We start from the raw sequence: 20,392 nt of genomic DNA on the forward strand, positions 1-20,392 counted from the left end.
ACCCCCTGTAGAGGACACCATTTCATCCAGCCATGTGTTCCACTGTGGAGTTTCTGTTGCTATGGTTACTAAATATACAAATTAAAACACTGATCCCAGGATTCTATTTTGTACAGTGTGGTGGAAATGACAGTGACCCCAAGGGACAAGGGTTCTATTTATGAAAAATATAGAAAAATGTGAATATGTATCACAATATATAATATGTAGAATTGAAATAAATGGTATTTTATCATTTGTACTTGAAATCTACATTATTTAAATATTTAATTTAGAATTAAGCGAGGTTGAAGATACAAAGTCTGGCTTAGGGACAGAGGGAAAACAGTAAAAACCATGCATAAAAGGCCTCATATTATATAATAAAAATAATGATTGAGCCATGATACATTTTTTATAAGTTCCCCTTAGGGTGGAGTAAGTATGACAAAAACAAAAAAGAAGAAATGTTTTTTAGTTTTTATTATTTCATCCAGGGACAAGAAAAGTACCATAGTTAAAGAATCACCCATATATATATATATATATATCCACATTTGATGTGATAATAAGTCTCTTTTAATGTCTTGATCTCCCTGTAGCCTCATATTTTTTTTTTGTCCACAGAGGATTCACCCCAACAAACTGGCAAAGTACACAGACTTACTAGAGAACCACAGAAAGCGTAAGTCCTCCTCTTCCAGTGATACTCTTGTGAAAAATGCAAAAATCACAGCCTTTGCTGCCCCAGGGCAGGTAACACAAGCAACGCTTGACAAGCTGATGCTAAATTTTGTATGTGAGGCCAACCAACCATTTTCTGTGGTTGAGACGCCATCCTTCAATACTTTGATAGAAACCTTGCAACCTCATACAGTAATGACAAGGAAAACGTTATGCACAAGAATACAAGAAGCTGCAAAACACAAGAAGAGCATAATCATCAAAAAGCTGAGTGCTGTGAACTATGTTGCTAACGTAGCTACTTAGGTGTCACCTGTCACTGGATAGGCACTCCACATTGGCTTGTAGACCTGTCAAAGGCTCACACACGTTTGATGTCCTTGCTGCTGCATTAGAGGAAATACATTCTGAGTACCACATCAGGGAAAAAGTGACCAGGACGACAACAGACAGTGGCTCAAACTTCCTTTCGATTATATGGTGAGGAGAAAGAGGAGGAAGCCATCAATGTACAAGAGGAGAGTGACTCCACCCTTGATGATGCAACAGAAGATCAGAGTGAGTCAGAGGTGGAGTATCAAGATGTCTGCAATCGTGGATGACAACACAGGCCTTGAGTACCAACTTCCAAGGCACCAAAAGTGTGCATGCCATCTCCTCAATCTTATATCCACAGTTGATGCCACTGCTGCAAACGAAACCTACAAGAGGCTGTCTCGGTCTGCTTTTGCAAAATGTCATGCTCTTTGGAATAAAACCAGCAGGTCAACCATGGCTCATGAAACAGTGGAACGTGAATGCAAGCTACAGTTTCTCCGACCCAATCAGACACGCTGGAGCTCCCTGTTCCTCGCTGTAGAAAGGATTGTGCGCATTCACCGAGAGCAAGGAGAACAAGCAATTCGCAATGTCTGCACAGCATTAAAGATAAAGATGTAAGTTGACAAAATGTATATTTTGTTTTTAAAGAATAATAAAAGTAAATAAGCCTTGCTGATTAATGGGTGAATCCACTTGTCTCAAGTAACTAAGTTTTCTTTGCATGGTGGTGTGACAATTGTGGATGACTTGAATGAAATATATGTATATATATTTTTTTTTGTATTTAACATGTACAATGCATAATAAAGACATTGTACCAGAAATAGCTATAAGTAATTGTTTTATCGTTACATCTTTTATAGGTTCAATCCAGCTGAAAATGGGTTTTTGGTCGAGTATGCTGCTGTGATGAAGCCTGTTGCCATGGCCCTTAATATCCTCCAAGGGGAATCATCTGTGCATATGGGCCTCCTGCTGCCAACACTTTACCAGTTGCAGGACAAGCTGAAGAAGTTGGAGTCAACTTGCAAAATGTGTACACCTCTTGTTCACGCCCTGCAGCAAGGGATCCAGAAACGTTTTGGAGATGTCATGAAAGAGCCTGAGCTGATTGCAGCAGCAATACTCCTACCAAGATTCAGAACATCCTGGACCACAGAGGAGAACATCTTAAATGCTAGTAAATATACTTGTTTATCAATTCAAATGTGAACCAGTAGACATTGACCTATATAACTCTGTATAATGTTACTGTCATTTAGGATTATAGTGTGTCAGTGACAAACCACAGGGTGGCAATATAGTTAGTGTGACTTTTTTTTGCTGACTTTTCTTGTTAGATATTGGAACTGGAAGTAAACATAATGCCCAATCTACAACTACATCACTCTCCTCTAATGCCTTTTAGAGAACATGCATTCAGCTTAATTTGTGTTCTGGGATACTAGGCCTGCAATATTGTTTTATTTGGCCATCTATCATGGACTGGTGCTTTTTCAGTTGATGTGTACTGCTGCTCTTTTCCTCTGCTCAGTGAGATGTGCAGTGTGGCCTAATCACAGATCAGAGTATTCATTTCTAGGCACACGGAAAAAGGGCTGTTGCTTGCCATGCAATACAAAGGTACTGAGTAGGCCTAATCAACACCTATTGATTATTTTACGTTGACCGCTTCCTTCTGGTGTGCAGTTTTCTGTTCAGCATGCCTGGTATGAAATGTTTGTGTGTTTCCTTCTGTTGTTCTGTCACTGTGGAGACACACACACAGTTTATGAGAGTTTATGGGCTGCCTCATTCTAGTTCTGCCTGGTAAAAAAAAGTATAAAGGTTTGGAAATTTGTGTTACTTGTGCTTATTTATTTTTTATTTATTATTATTTTATTTTTTAATACTTGAATTTACCTGAATTATTTTAATTTAAGCTATTTTGTAATTCATTAAAGATGATTATTTTGTATTTTTGTCTGTCTGATTGTTGTCTTGTGTTAAAAATAAATCAGACGTTACTCAACAGTTACTCAGTACTTGAGTAGTTTTTTCACCAAGTACTTTTTTACTCTTACTCAAGTAATTATTTGGATGACTACTTTTTACTTTTACTTGAGTCATATTATTCTGAAGTAACAGTACTTTTACTTGAGTACAATTTTTGGCTACTCTACCCACCTCTGTATATATATATATATATATACACACACACACACACACATACATACATACATACATACAGTGGGGAGAACAAGTATTTGATACACTGCCGATTTTGCAGGTTTTCCTACTTACAAAGCATGTAGAGGTCTGTAATTTTTATCATAGGTACACTTCAACTGTGAGAGACGGAATCAGAAAAAAAATCCAGAAAATCACATTGTATAATTAATTAATTTGCATTTTATTGCATGACATAAGTATTTGATCACCTACCAACCAGTAAGAATTCCGGCTCTCACAGACCTGTTAGTTTTTCTTTAAGAAGCCCTCCTGTTCTCCACTCATTACCTGTATTAACTGCACCTGTTTGAACTCGTTACCTGTATAAAAGACACCTGTCCACACACTCAAACAAACAGACTCCAACCTCTCCACAATGGCCAAGGACATCAGGGATAAAATTGTAGACCTGCACAAGGCTGGGATGGGCTACAGGACAATAGGCAAGCAGCTTGGTGAGAAGGCAACAACTGTTGGCGCAATTATTAGAAAATGGAAGAAGTTCAAGATGACGGTCAATCACCCTCGGTCTGGGGCTCCATGCAAGATCTCACCTTGTGGGGCATCAATGGTCATGAGGAAGGTGAGGGATCAGCCCAGAACTACACGGCAGGACCTGGTCAATGACCTGAAGAGAGCTGGGACCACAGTCTCAAAGAAAACCATTAGTAACACACTACGCCGTCATGAATTAAAATCCTGCAGCGCACGCAAGGTACCCTGCTCAAGCCAGCGCATGTCCAGGCCCGTCTGAAGTTTACCAATGACCATCTGGATGATCCAGAGGAGGAATGGGAGAAGGTCATGTGGTCTGATGAGACAAAAATAGAGCTTTTTGGTCTAAACTCCACTCGCCGTGTTTGGAGGAAGAAGAAGAATGAGTACAACCCCAATAACACCATCCCAACCGTGAAGCATGGAGGTGGAAACATCATTCTTTGGGGATACTTTTCTGCAAAGGGGACAGGACAACTGCACCGTATTGAGGGGAGGATGGATGGGGCTATGTATCGCGAGATCTTGGCCAACAACCTCCTTCCCTCAGTAAGAGCATTGAAGATGAGTCGTGGCTGGGTCTTCCAGCATGACAACGACCTGAAACACACAGCCAGGGCAACTAAGGAGTGGCTCCGTAAGAAGCATCTCAAGGTCCTGGAGTGGCCTAGCCAGTCTCCAGACCTGAACCCAATAGAAAATCTTTGGAGGGAGCTGAAAGTCCATATTGCCCAGCGACAGCCCCGAAACCTGAAGGATCTGGAGAAGGTCTGTATGGAGGAGTGGGCCAAAATCCCTGCTGCAGTGTGTGCAAACCTGGTCAAGACCTACAGGAAACGTATGATCTCTGTAATTGCAAACAAAGGTTTCTGTACCAAATATTAAGTTCTGCTTTTCTGATGTATCAAATACTTATGTCATGCAATAAAATGCAAATTAATTACTTAAAAATCATACAATGTGATTTTCTGGATTTTTGAAAATTACAGACCTCTACATGCTTTGTAAGTAGGAAAACCTGCAAAATCAGCAGTGTATCAAATACTTGTTCTCCCCACTGTACATACATACATATACATACATCCACATACATTCCACATACATACATATAAATACTTATCCTTTAAAAAAATATATTTCCCTTTATTACTTTCCAACCCCACGACCCCTTCCCTAATTGGAGTAAACTCGTGAACAACAATGCTTAGGCCTCTACTTCCAGCTTATACATACTATATATATTTTATGGACACAGTCAATTTTATAATTATTCTATTTTGTTTGTTTTTACTCCTGAACTTCGTCTACCCTCAACCTCTCTGATCATTTTCATGATGTCCATCCGGTTTGCTTCTATATGCCATATCTTTCTAACTGTGCTCTTTCACAAAAGCTCTCAACCTATAACCTATATACTTATTATGGACACAGTATGCTTTACATTAGTTATCTTGTTGTTATTAGTTGTTGTTAGTTGTTATTTGTCCCATCCTTCAACTCCATTCAACACGAAACAGGTCTTACCAGTTCAACTAACAAGGCCTCACCTCAATACATATGTAGGATCTTAATTTGAGCCAGTTTTCTACCACAGAAATGTTTCCTTGCAGCAACAGGAAATGTGAATCATTATGTGGATTATAATGAATGGACATTTTTGTAGGGGCTAATACATTTTTCGTAAAGGAAAATAAAGTCTGAAATTTCAAAATGGAAATGACAAACTTCAGAAGGTTTTTTAAACCTCAAATACACTACAAGTTTTACATTTCCTGCATTGCAGGAAAGTTCTCCTGCAACAGGGTCATCAAATTAAGATCCTACCTCTCCCACCCCACATCACATCAGTTGATACGTTGTAAAGAAAACAAACCAGAAATACATTAATGTGTGTTTATGTTAAAACATGTACCAGGTTTACAGAAAGAAGAAGGAAAAAAACGTTTGATTTGTGTCTATGTTTGGGCAAAGCTCTCTCTTTAGCATTTTTCTGTGATCTTGATAAATCGAAAGAATCATTAAGATGTTCCTGAACACATGCTGGGCTGACTATCTGAGCTTGTGCTAAAGCATTGCAGATGCTCGAGGTGTGTCCCAAATAACACCCTATTCCCCACATAGTGCACTACTTTTGACATAGCCCTATGGGCCCATTTGGGAATAGGGTGCCATTTGGGACGTAGCCTTGGTGCTGCTGTTGGTATTAAAGAGGCCAGAGACGCTTTGCTGCCAAGTTGCCCATTTTGTCCTGAATCGAGAAGAAACGGCTTGTACCCACACACACACACACACACAGTCTTGCGCAGCTAACCTTGTGGGCACATACAATTCAGTCCCATTCAAAATACTATTTTCCCTAACCCCTAACCCTAAACCATACCCTTACCCTAACCCGTACCCTAACCTTAACCCAAAAACCTAACCTTAACGCTAACTCTAGCTCCTAACCCTAACACTAATTCTAACCTTAACCCTAAACACCCTAGAAATAGCATTTGACCTTGTGGGGACCAACAAAATGTCCCAAGTTGGTCAAATCTTTCTTGGTTTACTATTCTTGTGGGGACTTCTGGTCCCCACAAGTATAGTTAAACACGTCCACACACACACACACACACACCTCACCACAAGACAATTTCATACAATTTCACAAGTCGTCATTCTCATACAGTCTCATACAGTCCTCTCCTCATACAGCTGTGTTCTGTTCTGTGTGTGTGTGTTCTGTTCTATACTGCACCAGGCATGTGTTTGCTGTTTGCTGTGTCTTCAATCACCGGTTGACAGCTCTGTCCGTGCAGAAACTGACAGCCATTAAACTACGCCGTTCAGTCAACACAAACAAACATTAATTATTTAAAACATATTGTCTCTGCCAAACCGTGGCTTGCCTTCCCTGCTGTATGCCTTCCAAACCCTCCCGGGGCCTCTAACCACATGGGTTCAAATATAATTCTAAATCATTTCAAATACTTGATCTAGGCTTGATTGAGCTTGCCTGGCGCAATGGAACCGATAGAATATTCAAGAAAAGTGCAGGCCTGCCACTACAGGCAGACTAGTGCAAACGTTGAAAATATATAAAAGATTTCAAATAGTATTTGAACCCAGGTCTGTGGCACATCAGGAGACATCTCCCAGAGAGGACACAGATCAGGTACAACCCCTTCTGGGGGCTCATCCTTCCTAACATACCAACCTGATGCTACCTGTAGCGGCCTGCCTGTCTGTTTGCCATCTGCACAACGTCTATTTTCTGCAACATTCATAAACACCCCTATAGGCACGTTTAGGAAAAAACAACCACACAGACCAAAACAGAGGAGCCTCTGTGGAGATGTGCTGAATCAGGTGGATAATACTTATTCTCCTGCAGGAGTAAACAACGTGTATCTACCTGCCCTGTCCAATTCCCTTCCTTCACCTCACAGAAACACGTTCAAAGGATTTGCAGCCAGGAGTGGTTTGCATTCAGTGGCTACATCCCAAATGACACCCTATTCCCTATATAGTGCACTACTTTTGACCAGGGCCCACAGCCCAACAAGTATCTCTGCTCTCCTTAGCAGGATCATCATATGGTAGGTTAAGGTTTAGGCCAGGATTCAAACCAACACAGATTTAACAACCTGCACACAGCGATTGATTTTTAAAGGCAATTTCCTGTTGGCTGAAAACGATGCCAATGTCAGCTGGAGCAGAAATCACCTTTAAAAGTCAAACTCCTGAGTGGCGCAGCGGTCTAAGGCACAGCATCGCGGTCTAAGGCACTGCATCGCAGTACTTGAGGCGTCACTACAGCCGACCGTGACCGGGAGACTCATGAGGCGGCACACAATTGGCCCAGCGTCATCCAGGTTAGGGGAGGGTTTGGCCGGCTGGGATTTCCTTGTCCCATCGCGCTCTAGCGACTCCTTGTGGCGGGCCGGCGCCTGCAAGCTGACTTAGGTCAGCACATTGGTGCGGCTGGCTTCCGGGTTAAGCGAGCAGTGTGTCAAGAAGCAGTGCAGCTTGGCAGGGTCGTGTTTCGGAGGATGCATGGCTCTTGACCTTCGCCTCTCCCGAATCTGTATAAAATGTATACATATATATTTTTTAAAGTCAAATGCAGAGCACAGGTAACTTATCTGTTTGTTTGAATCCCAGCCTCTATGTTAAATTCCGCTAAAGTGCAATATCATCCCAAGTGGGCATTAGCATGCTGGCCTGAACACAGTCAAAACACTTAGAACACAGCACAGCTTGTAGCCAGCCAGCCGGTCAGTGATGGAAGGAGAGAGAGAGAGGGAGAGAGAGAGAGAGAGATGGAGAAGATGGTGCGTTTGTTTTAGCTCGCACATTTGAGACCATTTCATTGGTCCTAGAGTGAAAACTCCAGAGGTGGGACCAAGTCACTATTATTCGAGTCATAAGCTAGTCTCAAGTCACAAGGCCCAAGTCTGAAGTCAATTTCCAAGTAGAACGGGTTGAGTCTTGAGTCTAGTCCAAGTCGTGCATTCTAAGAGCAAGTCGAGTCGAGTCAAACGTTTTTTCAGCTGCACAAATGTAGCCTGTCATTACAGCCATAAATGGTGATGTATTTTCTAAACGCAAGGTACAGAAATAAAAGGCATTTTACACCTGCATTTTGAGCTGAAAGTCATTCATGTTAGCAGTCAATATCAACTAGGGATATCATGTCACATTGTCACTTCTCTGGAGTCCAGACCAAGCAGGATCATACGGCCTACCTGTATACAGTGGGGTTTGCAGAATCGGATGGAAAGCATGATCTGTCTGTAGACATTTTCTTCCTCACAAATATCGTGATTAATTTGCCAAAAATGTCGCCCATTATTATTGAAGGTAGTGCGATGTTACAGCTATCTTTAGACATATAGCCAGTACCACGACTGAGGTACATGTATGTAATTATAACCCACCCAAACTAGGCCTATCTGAAATATGAAAGTGATCAATGAAATCACCAGGTAGCCTATTGTTGTGTCCGTAGCACATTGCTGAACGTTACTTTATATGGATAATATTTATGTAGGAAGGCATAGGCTACATAGGCTTTCCCAGGCAAAACCAGAGGAAATTAAACAAGCGCTTTCTGGTCACTAATCTGGATATGTGCGCGCCAATGCTGATGACTGGTCATTGGTCAACAGCGCACCTTTTTGGTTCTGAAGCACAGATTAGATGTTTTTTAAACAAGAATGTGGTGCAATGCCGTAGGCCTATGGTAGTGACCAGATCAAATAAGCAAAGGTATAAATATCAAATACAAATGGTAGGCTATATGTAACCTTTTAAAATATGTATGGGAAAAATATATTTTCCTGATTCAGTTTCATACTTGCAACCCCCCAAAACCTTCTTACTGCGCTAGCTCACCCGACCTGTGTTGATTGACAGTTTGCTGGTCCATTTAGAGGGCCGAGTGTGCATTTCACTAGCCAATCTATTTATTTGCAAGTGCGATACTAAGATATCCTCGGAGACTCTGTGCCACAAAATGAGTGACAAAACGTTACAAAACCTGGCCAGATAATTTCAAGTCCTCAGTCTCAAGTCAAAGACCCGAGTCTTGAGGCTCCAAGTCGAAGTCAAGTCTCAAGTTATTTTATTTTCTATCAAGTCGAGTGAGTCTCAAGTCACCAAATTTGTGACTGGTGTCCACACCTCTGGAAAACTCTGCCCATACACCAGGGGAACCGAGCTAGCGAGCTAAAATGAACGCACCCTGGCAGTCAGTCAGCTAAGGATCCCCTCTCTGTCTACTTAGATCCCTCTCTTTATCTGCCTCAAAGCCACAGACGAGGACCAAAACAAAACAAAGGGCAAAGAGAGTGAGTCAGATATGGTACTGTAACGGATACGCCCCAAATGGCATCCTATTCCCAATACAGTGCACTATTTTTGACCAGAGCCCTACAGGTCTTTTATAACTTTCAATTTCAGTAGGGCGGTGGAGAGGAGTAATCTCATTCTCAACCATCTTCAAAGACGGTGAGGTAGAGTGAGATAACGGGTGTGTCCCAAATGGCACCCGATTCCTTTTCAAGTGCACTATTTTTGACCAGGGCCCACGGGGGGTTTGTGGGGATTTGCACTTTTCAGACTATTCCATAGGTTCCATAGCACCAGGCAAGATCGTTAAGTATTTGAAAGAAAACAAATAGTATTTGAACCCAGGTCTGAGCAGACCTAGAAGGAAGACCTTGAGCCCTTACAACAACTCTGAGGTGGCATGGAGCAGGGTGTAGTGGGGAACGCTGTGTTTCCCTAGGCATGATATCCATCCACTGATTATTGAAATGGAGAAAGCAAAACTCAGGCCACAGGCCTCGGGACTCAGAGTGGAACATTTTAGTCTTGTCTGACGTGTAATAGCCCATGAAATGTTTGTGTGTGTAGGGTGAGACTGCAAGTTAGAGAAAGAAACTGGTGACTAAGACTTTCATGAAGAGTGACTGGCCTAACATGGAATAGGTCAGGATGGAGAAAGCATGGACGGACAGACACACAACAATCATTATCAATCATTGGTTGAGGATATACTGTATGGAGATACTATATATTGCACTACATAGGTAATAGGCTTCCATTTGGGACAAAGACACTGTATGCTTTAATGGGATGGGAATATGAGGGTGGTAATAGTTTAGTTATTCAACTGTGCAGGAGTTATATGTTTGAACTAGGCTGTGTCGTTAAAATGCATCATAGCTTTTAAAAAGACGTGCTGCAAATCTCACACCCTATCCTGCCTATACACATTTGGTATCTTCCCTAAGGTTTGACCAACACATAGCAAGTATTTTTTGTCCTAATGTAAGGTCTGTGCAAGTTTATTTCTATCCAAAGCTGCTTTACAAATGACTTAGGGTTACTTTATTCACTGGAGGAAAACGGGAGACAGCAACCACTGAAAACAACCCTACGTCTAACTGGCAAGCCTCACTTACAATATAGCCTAGGCTTATTTGGTAAAACTATTCCTTTACTTTGAGACAATTTGTACATTTTAAAACCACGCAATCCTTATTTTTCTTTCCTTCCGTCTCTATTTTTTGATTTAAATGCTAGCCTGGCAGCTGCCCCTTCATGGAAATAAAACACATGCAATTCATGGAAGAAGAACAAAATCCACAAGGAAACAAAAGTACACCACACCATTGGCTTTGTTTCGAAGAAAACTCAAGCCTCTGGAAGATGGCATTTTGTCTGGTAAACCTTCTCCCTTTCAGAGTACCACGTGTGTGACTTAAGGTACCACAGTGTCCCATAGGACTGGTCAAAAATAGTGCACTATATAGGGAATAGGGTGCCATTTGTGACTCAGTTTAGGCTATTCAGCACAGTGAAAGATCAACACTGACAACTTTCCTATACACAGTGCTGTATCTACACACTGACACTGTCTACTCAACCTTTCAAATCAAACAATCACCACTACAAATACTCAATCAAATCAAATAATTTCCGCAACATGAATTCATTAAAATCTACACATTCAATCATCACAACCATGATTCAATACTAATACTGATATTTTAAGCTCTTGCATTGAACAGTAAGAAATTCCTGGACTCATGAGTGAATAAGCAGGAAATTCGGAATCTTCCAACCAGGATTTCTGGACAGCTTGAGAATTTGGGGAAAGTTACCAGAATTTTGCAGTCAAAGTGGGAATAACAACCAACCATGTAGAACCCAATTTGTTCCATCTCGGTTTTCCCCTCAATAAAACAGGATTAGGCTAAACAGTGTATTACACTCAAATTGCTCCTGACACAACGCATTCCGGGTTCAAAATGGCAGACATTTTTTAAAAACACCTCTTGGTAGCATACCATGCAAGTCCCTGTACAAATCCAATAACGTTTACAAAGTTAGCTATCACATTAAAGTCAAAGGAAAAGAGTGTGGCAAAGTCTGCATCCCAAATGGGGCCTTATTCCCTATATTGTTAACTACTTTTGACCAGAGCCCTATGGGTCCTGGTCAATAGTAGTGCACTATATAGGGAATAGGGTGCCATTTGGGACGCACACTGTGTTGTTGTGTGACCTGACCACAAGGCCTAAGAAAACATGAACAGAGATCATTGAACCATGTTCTGTCCTTAGGTCCTCTGTAGCTCAGCTGGTAGAGCACGGCGCTTGTAACGCCAAGGTAGTGGGTTCGATCCCCGGGACCACCCATACACAAAAAAAAAATAGTATAGTAAAAAAATAAAAATAGTACATTACTTTTGACCAGAGCCTTGTGGGACACATTCTAGTACTGAAATACCGAAATATTATATAAATACTAAAATACCTGAGGTATTCTCATCAGAGAATATGAATATAGCCTAACTTCTCCTCACTATAGATGAAGAGTATTCCAAAATCTTCAATCTGTGTTTCTAATCACGTTCACGGTTGCTCGACATTAACGCTTGTCCGCTTGCCCGGGACAAGTCAAAAAAAATTGTTGGACAAGAAAAATATAAATTTCAGTTGTCCGAATGGACAAGGTAAAAAGAATCACGCAGAAATCACAATATCAAACAATTAGGCTATTCGGATCAGAATTGAATCAATGTGTCCTCCCAATCTCTGCAGAGCGCATCAGAGTATAATTACCGTAGGCCTGCATTGACAAGCACGAGCGGTCTTTCAATCATGCAGTCGCGAGATGCGTTTTTGAGATCAAAGCCAGCCTAGCCACGTATGCACATTTTGTTGATAATCATTGCTAGTTAGTGAGTTTTTGCCCAGCTCATTTTTGGTCAACAATGAAAATCCTGGAAAAGTCATGGTGTGTGCATCACCTGTGTGTGGCAGTTGGCCATTGCTAGAGGAGAGAGAGATATATTTGTGCAGCACATAAAATAATGATATACAACAGACTAACTAGAGAGCCAATTCAAAACATATTGTGTAGTTTGGCTGATTATCTCGGTAGTTAACTATTTAGCTAATAGCATGTATTAATGTCATTGTCATGTCTGATGTCCTAAAATAACTTTCCACCGGCACTCGTGTATAACCGCAAATGGCCGACACGCAGTTGATATGGGTGCACTGTTGATGAAATCAACTAATGCTGCATACTCCGATTGTAAAACCATCTCTCAAGCGCTCAAAATTGACTAGGCTTCTTCTCTATTCAAGATTGCCCATGTAATTCTGACAAAGTTACAAAAATATTCCTAGAATAGCCTAATTGACAATTAACTCCTATGCTGTCAATATCTCCCCTGAACACTGGCTATTTTAACCTTACAAATAAATAAACATCTTAGTTAGCTACCTCGCCCACCTTAGCCATTTGATCCCTGGTTCATTGAATGAGGGAATTATTTTATAAAGACATAAAAAGTATTTGGTTGTAATTGTAATGTTGCAGGGTGGCCAACCATCCTCCAGGAGATTCCAGGAGCGCTACTGGGTGTGCAGGCTTTTTCTCCAGCCCTGCTCGAACACACCACATTGTAATAAATCAGCTGCTCAACAGGATCTTGATAAGCTGACTGGTGTGTTTGAGCACGGTTGGATCAAAAGCCTGCACACCCTATAAGCTCTCCAGATGGAGGGTTGACGAACCACAGTGCAGTATTTTAATTTGTGGAGGGTTAAGTGCCTTGCTCAAGGCCACAACGGCAGGAGATACTGTATAATACATGGGACCAGAGACCAGCAGCTTTCCATTGTCAATACCAGTGATAATAATTAATGTTATTTTGTGAAGTGGTTCCTTGTATCATACAACACAATTTTCTGTCACCTATTTGGCCCATGATGTAACAGACCTTTTTTGGGGGGGACAAGTGACTTCAGCTTTCGGACAAGTAAAAAAATCAGTCCTACTTGTCCAAAGGCCAAGTGGCTAAAAAGGTTCATGTCAAGCCCTGCGTTCAGGTTCAATGTCATGTTTGTGTTCAAGTTTAAGCTCAAGCTTAGGTCAAGACCTGTACATGCAACTACTAGAGAAGTACAAAAGACATTCCCTACCATGATGAATAAAGGGTCTGAAACTGAAGACCAACAAGTCCAGGAGACCCATCATCACATAATGACCTGCCATATAGACATTATTAATGAAACCACTGTATCAGAGCCGATTTAAGAAGCATTTTCAAAGGAATTTGAAATTTAAGAGGCACAGAATTTCTGTTAATTGGATCTTCCTTCTCCATGATCTTAGAGGGAGAGCATGATGCACATCTTAAGACTAGAGGTAACAGTACCAGTTAAGTAACACTTTACTTGAAGGTGTTATAGGCTGCATAAGGCCTTCATAACGCCAGTCATGAGTGTTGCGGTATCATTCACAATAGCGTAGGGGTTAGGGATGGTCATGGGGAAAGGGTCCAAATTATAGATATCAGAAGACCCAAGAGATGTTAAGAATGTTACTCTACCAAACAGTAGTGAGGAAAAAACCCTGCACACTCCTCGTAATAGTATTGTTAGAATGTTAGTTGGTAAGTCAACCCTAAATAATCTATTTTTAAAAAACAGTACAGCTCATTTAGCAAATAGCACTAAAACACAGGACCGGACCATGATGCACAAGTATGAGGTAACAGACAATGTGCTTTGTTTCAAGAAATGTTGACTGCTATTATTCTCCATTTTTGTTTGATTCGACCCTTGCACACAATGAGGAAACCACTGGCTCATTCATTCCACAAACATGGAAAATAAATTGGTAACTGTAATAGAACATGACATATCAAAGCTCAGTCTGCATTAAATCCAGCATCTGAAGAGATATTAACTGGGTCTCCTGGGGGCATTTGGGAACCATTGGGAAAACTGGTAAATAATGGCTACATGGCACTACATGTTCACAAAAAACTCACTCTATGTCAAATCCAGTAGCTCCATGTGTGCCGGGAAAGAGTCCGGTCAAAACTAGTAGTTCACTATAGGGAATATGATGCCATTTGCTGAGCAGACAAAATGTCACATGACATTTCGGCTACAGTAGCCTACACTGATACACATGCCTATGTCATATCCTTAATACACATTCATTAATGATTTGCATTTAATGATTTCTTATTGGCATTTAAAATTATTGCATCATTATGAGACTATTGCCTAATATATATATATTTGCTTAATCAACAGGTAATTATGTAACTAACAATAGGGCTCTGGCCAAAAGTAGTGCACTATATATGGAATAGGGTGCCATAAATAGAGAATAATCTGTTCAGAGGTAGTGCACTAAATAGGGGACACTCTGGTCAAAGTAGTGCACTAAATCGGGAATAGGGTGCCATTTGGAACGTATTCATTGTTAATAGGATTCATATAATAATAATGGTTCAATATTATCAGAAGTTATCCTGCAAGCCCACTGATAGTACAGGCCAACTGAGGACATTCGAAAGGCTGCTATAATGCCGTGTCAAACTAACAAACTCGAAGTTTCAATAGCCTGAATACAGAACCCTGGCAGATCAGAGGATAGGACATTTACGTAATCCAGTGGCTATCAAACATCCACTGCGGGCGTGCTTTGGCGCTTTCAATGGGGCTACATTAGGCTATAGCCCGGTTAATTTACACTAGGGCTAACTCGTGTCACAAATTATCCTAATGCATTTCTAATCGATGTAGGTGTTATAAATCTACTCATACCGTCAGGTCAGCTGTTGATTTTTTCACCAGTTCTCAAATTGACTTCAATTTTCACACGGCAACGCTGCAAAGGCTGTCGTTTGACCTGAAATACCCCCAGCCAGAATGGCAGAATCCATGATCGCGGAGAATTCTGATACATTGCATGTCCCGAAATTCTATCTACGGCAACTCTGGAGGGACAATTTAATTCAGAGGCACTTTGATACGTGGTTGCGGAACATGTTTATCAAATCGACGTGTCGTTACATTGTAACCATTCGATCGAAATGTTGTTACATTGGAACTATCCACAGTGTTAATAGAGTTTTAAATCATAATTCGCTTTCCACAATGAAATAAAAACGCATTTACATCACTTTGTAGCCTATTTAGGCTAATAGAAGAATGAGTTACGTTGTAAAGTTATTGACCAAAATAATCATAAAGTCAAAGTGGCTACTTCAAAATATGACTGATATGCTTTCAATAGGCTAGTCCACCTGCACAGTGCACAATCAAATTATTTTGCCTACTTAGACAATAGCCTGCTTGACAAAGTTGTATTCAAATTCGGGGCAGACTATCCAGATGTTCCGGCAAGCGCTTGTGAATTAAAAATATCCCTAGTCTGTGAGTCTGAAGACAGACGGGCAACAAACAATAATCCATATATAAATAACGTTACTTGTTGACTGGCTAATGACATGCAGCAGTTGTAGCCTAATTCTGATGCAATCTGTAGCATACACAGCAGATATTCGAAAAGAATCTGCCGATTCTGCCCCAAAATTATTTCACATCCGCCCACATTATCAAACCTTGATATCAGACCGCCATTAGCCTGAACAACACCAACTCAACAGAGCTTATACAAAAACTATTCGACAAAGTCAACAATAGTCAGGCAAAGTGAGTTTCTTTTTGAGAGACGAATGAACAGTCTAGCGACTTCTTGAATGTCTGTCTACAAACGGACGTCATTTTTTCGAAAGCATTTTTTTCCCTGCACTGGAATATTGACGTTTCAAAGAAGAACATAAAAATGGGGCAACATACCACATACGCAGGTCGGCAAACAGAAATGTTATTTTCCAACACTCCACTGGTGCATTCCTCTCCAACTGAGTTCGCGCGGGTGTAGTCAGTTTTCGTCTACCTGCGTGCAGGAATAGCGGGGTCAAACGGATGCAACGCGTGCCCTGGATTGACCTGACGAAGCGAGTATGCGAGAAAGTCTGGGCTGACAAATGTACTGTAGCTACTGACAACTGCAGCGCTCGGATTAATCGCTATGGGGAATCAGAGAGCTGTTTTTTGAATCCCTGTCAGCCAGGAACCAAACCAAGCCTCGCCCCTACTAGCCTACAGTCGTGGTCAAAAGTTTTGAGAATGACACAAATATTCATTTTCACAAAGTCTGCTGCCTCAGTTTTTATGATTGCAAATGTGCATATACTCCAGAATGTTATGAAGAGTGATCAGATGAATTGCAATTAATTGCAAAGTCCCTCTTTGCCATGAAAATGAACTTAATCCCCCCAAAACATTTCCACTGCATTTCAGCCCTGCCACAAAAGGACCAGCTGACATCATGTCAGTGATTCTCTCGTTAACACAGTGTTGCCGAGGACAAGGCTGGAGATCACTCTGTCATGCTGATTGAGTTAGAATAACAGACTGGAAGCTTTAAAAGGAGGGTGGTGCTTGAAATTATTGTTCTTCCTCTGTTAACCATGGTTACCTGCATGGAAACACGTGCTGTCATCATTGCTTTGCACGAAAAGGGCTTCACAGGCAAGGATATTGCTGCTAGTAAGATTGCACCTAAATCAACCATTTATCGGATCATCAAGAACTTCAAGGAGAGAGGTTCAATTGTTGTGAAGAAGGCTTCAGGGCGCCCAAGAATGTCCAGCAAGCGCCAGGACCGTCTCCTAAAGTTGATTCAGCTGCGGGATCAGGGCACCACCAGTGCAGAGCTTGCTCAGGAATGGCAGCAGGCAGGTGTGAGTGCATCTGCACGCACAGTGAGGCGAATACTTTTGGAGGATGGCCTGGTGTCAAGAATGGCAGCGAGGAAGCAACTTCTCTCCAGGAAAAACATCAGGGACAGACTGATATTCTGCAAAAGGTACAGGGATTGGACTGCTGAGGACTGGGGTAAAGTCATTTTCTCTGATGAATCCCCTTTCCGATTGTTTGGGGCATCCGGAAAAAAGCTTGTCCGGAGAAGACAAGGTGAGCGCTACCATCAGTCCTCTGTCATGCCAACAGTAAAGCATCCTGAGACCATTCATGTGTGGGGTTGCTTCTCAGCCAAGGGAGTGGGCTCACTCACAATTTTGCCTAAGAACACAGCCATGAATAAAGAATGGTACCAACACATCCTCCGAGAGCAACTTCTCCCAACCATCCAAGAACAGTTTGGTGACGAACAATGCCTTTTCCAGCATGATAGAGCACCTTGCCATAATGCAAAAGTGATAACTAAGTGGCCTGGGGAACAAAACATCGACATTTTGGGTCCATGGCTAGGAAACTCCCCAGACCTTAATCCCATTGAGAACTTGTGGTCGATCCTCAAGAGGCGGGTGGACAAACAAAAACCCACAAATTCTGACAAACTCCAAGCATTGATTATGCAAAAATGGGCTGCCATCAGTCAGGATGTGGCCCAGAAGTTAATTGACAGCATGCCAGGGCGGATTGCAGAGTTCTTGAAAAATAAAGGTCAACACTGCAAATATTGACTCTTTGCATAAACTTAATGTAATTGTCAATAAAAGCCTTTGACACTTATGGAATGCTTGTAATTATACTTCAGTATACCATAGTAACATCTGACAAAAATATCTAAAAACACTGAAACAGCAAACTTTGTGAAGACCATTCTCAAAACTTTTGACCACGACTGTGTGTCTGCTGCAAAAATTAACATAAACAAGTTTTCTTCTGACAGATGGAGTGTAGTCTAAATTGAAAACATGTACATTCATACAGTTATAACTTTAACAATATTGAATTCACTTACTCCCAAAATAATATTATTGTGTCTGTGTCTGACTGTGTGTTTGTGTGTGTGTGTGTGTGTGTGTGTTTTCATAGCACCAGTATGCACCTGTCCTCAAACAACATGCATGCTAGACCATGTATGTAGTAGGTATTCTGTAATGACAATTGACATTTATCTATCTTGGACCTTGACCTGGTTGGAAGAATCAGTTAACCTTTGTGTGTCTGTGTCTGTGTGCTTATGCATGTGTGTGTGTTTTTATCTCATAGCATCAATGTGCTCCTCTCCTCAAATTGTAGGCTGCTATGTACATGGCTAGACCACTGAATATACAGTAGTAGGTTTACTTGTAATGTAATTGATCCAATTTCTCTCTCTTGGACCTTGACCTGGTTGGAAGAATCCCCTCAACTGTGAGGGGAATTAGAGGCAGAATCTATCATGGGACACGTCCCAAATGGCAACCTGTTCCATATGTAGTGCACTAGTAATGGCCAGAACTCTGGTCAAAAGTAGTGCACTACATAGGGAATAGGATGCCATTTGGGACAGGCCATGGTGATATAAAGAAGCAACTGCAGAAAATCATGGCTACTGTACCAACATAAACAACTTGCACTCAGCTGCCAAGTTAAATCCATTTTCCCTTTTTAGCTTCTTATAAAGTGTTGCAACAGCACTAAACACCCCTTATCAATTCATAGTAGGTGTGTATTTCAAACACAACACAAGACTGGGCTTAAGCTATGATAAAGTTATATCTACTTCATTATCACAAGTGTAGGCTTAGGCTATGATAAAAGTTATATTATCAGCCAATCACATGAGTAGGCTTAGGCTGTGATAAAAGTGGTATCTACAGTAATCTACCTGGTTTAGTCTTTCTTTGCTGTCCGATATGTTCCAGCCTTGCCATGATGTTTTACTTGGGGCCTCTCCAAGTGTGTTGTAGTGCATCCAGCTATACTGATCAGTCCTGGTCAAGTATCTGTGGCACAGTACTGTCTGTCTGTCAGGCTGGCAGGCCGGCAGGCAGTAGTTCAGACACCAGTCAGTGGGGTTATAAGCTGAAACAGGTGCCCCTCCATTCATAATGATATAATCGGTGTTAACATGTCTCAGTGATGTCAGGTTGTTGGTCGTTTTTGGTGCCGTTGTAACTGCCGTCGTTAAGAGGATGTTTTGGAGACTTGTGTAAAATGTATGTGCGCCTGTGAAAAAATGATTACCTTCTCAGAGGATAATAATTATATTCTATAAATCTATTCTATTCTAGCATATGCCTCATTAAAGACAAGAGGTTATTAAACATCACTCTAACAGTAGCAAATAAATTGACCCTGCTTAGCATTTGGCCATCAATCTTTCTGCTCTCAGTGGCTCACTCACACACACTCACTCACTCACTCACTCACTCACTCACTCACTCACTCACTCACTCACTCACTCACTCACTCACTCACTCACTCACTCACTCACTCACTCACTTATAAAAAGCCTGCTGTACAGCTACCCCGGTTAGTACCTTCTCTAAACAGGATACAGCAGCAGAGAGAGAGAGGGAGGATCAGACTAGAGGAGGGACACAGGGAGAGAGCAGCGGGCCAAACCAAAGAAGGTCAAACCACATAACCTCTCACATCCACACAGAGAAAAAAGCCATTGGACAACAACTGCATTCATCTATTCTGTCTCTGTCTGTCTGTCTGTCTGTCTGTCTGTCTGTCTGTCTGTCTGTCTGTCTGTCTGTCTGTCTGTCTGTCTGTCTGTCTGTCTGTCTGTCTCAAGTTGGATACAGCAGTCAGTAGCCTTTACCAATACATTTAATGACCTAATGACAGCTGTTGATATAATTTAGTAGGGTAATAATGTGTTTATATGTCTCTATGTGGCTTACTACCATGGTGACTTGAATGTTCCATCTAATCTTTTTTTGGAACCAAGCTTGAGTGGTAGAGAGGTCTAGGTTTCCCACTTTTTGTTATTTTAAACGGAAAACATGTCTGAATAATCTTGGAATGGTGACAGGGGATCCAACTCTTGTACTGTATGGGCCCTGGTCAAAAGTAGTGGACTA

General features: G+C 41.4%; 1 protein-coding gene across 4 annotated transcripts in view; it reads right to left on the bottom strand.

Annotated features, from left to right (window-relative positions):
* Positions 1-16,591, bottom strand: part of LOC121586557 (thyroid hormone receptor beta) — a 151,405-nt gene extending 134,814 nt beyond the window's left edge. For 3 of the 4 annotated variants that reach the window (XM_041903331.2, XM_041903330.2, XM_041903328.2), the window contains exon 1: positions 16,359-16,591. The gene's annotated coding sequence lies outside the window, so the exon portion shown is untranslated. Of the gene's footprint in view, positions 1-15,320; positions 15,438-16,358 lie in introns of those variants that run through there. The other variant, XM_041903329.1, reaches the window with a different exon arrangement.
* Positions 16,592-20,392: the final 3,801 nt, after the last annotated feature.

This window comes from Coregonus clupeaformis, chromosome 17 (assembly GCF_020615455.1).
Source record: "Coregonus clupeaformis isolate EN_2021a chromosome 17, ASM2061545v1, whole genome shotgun sequence".
Classification (NCBI taxonomy): Eukaryota; Metazoa; Chordata; class Actinopteri; order Salmoniformes; family Salmonidae; genus Coregonus; species Coregonus clupeaformis.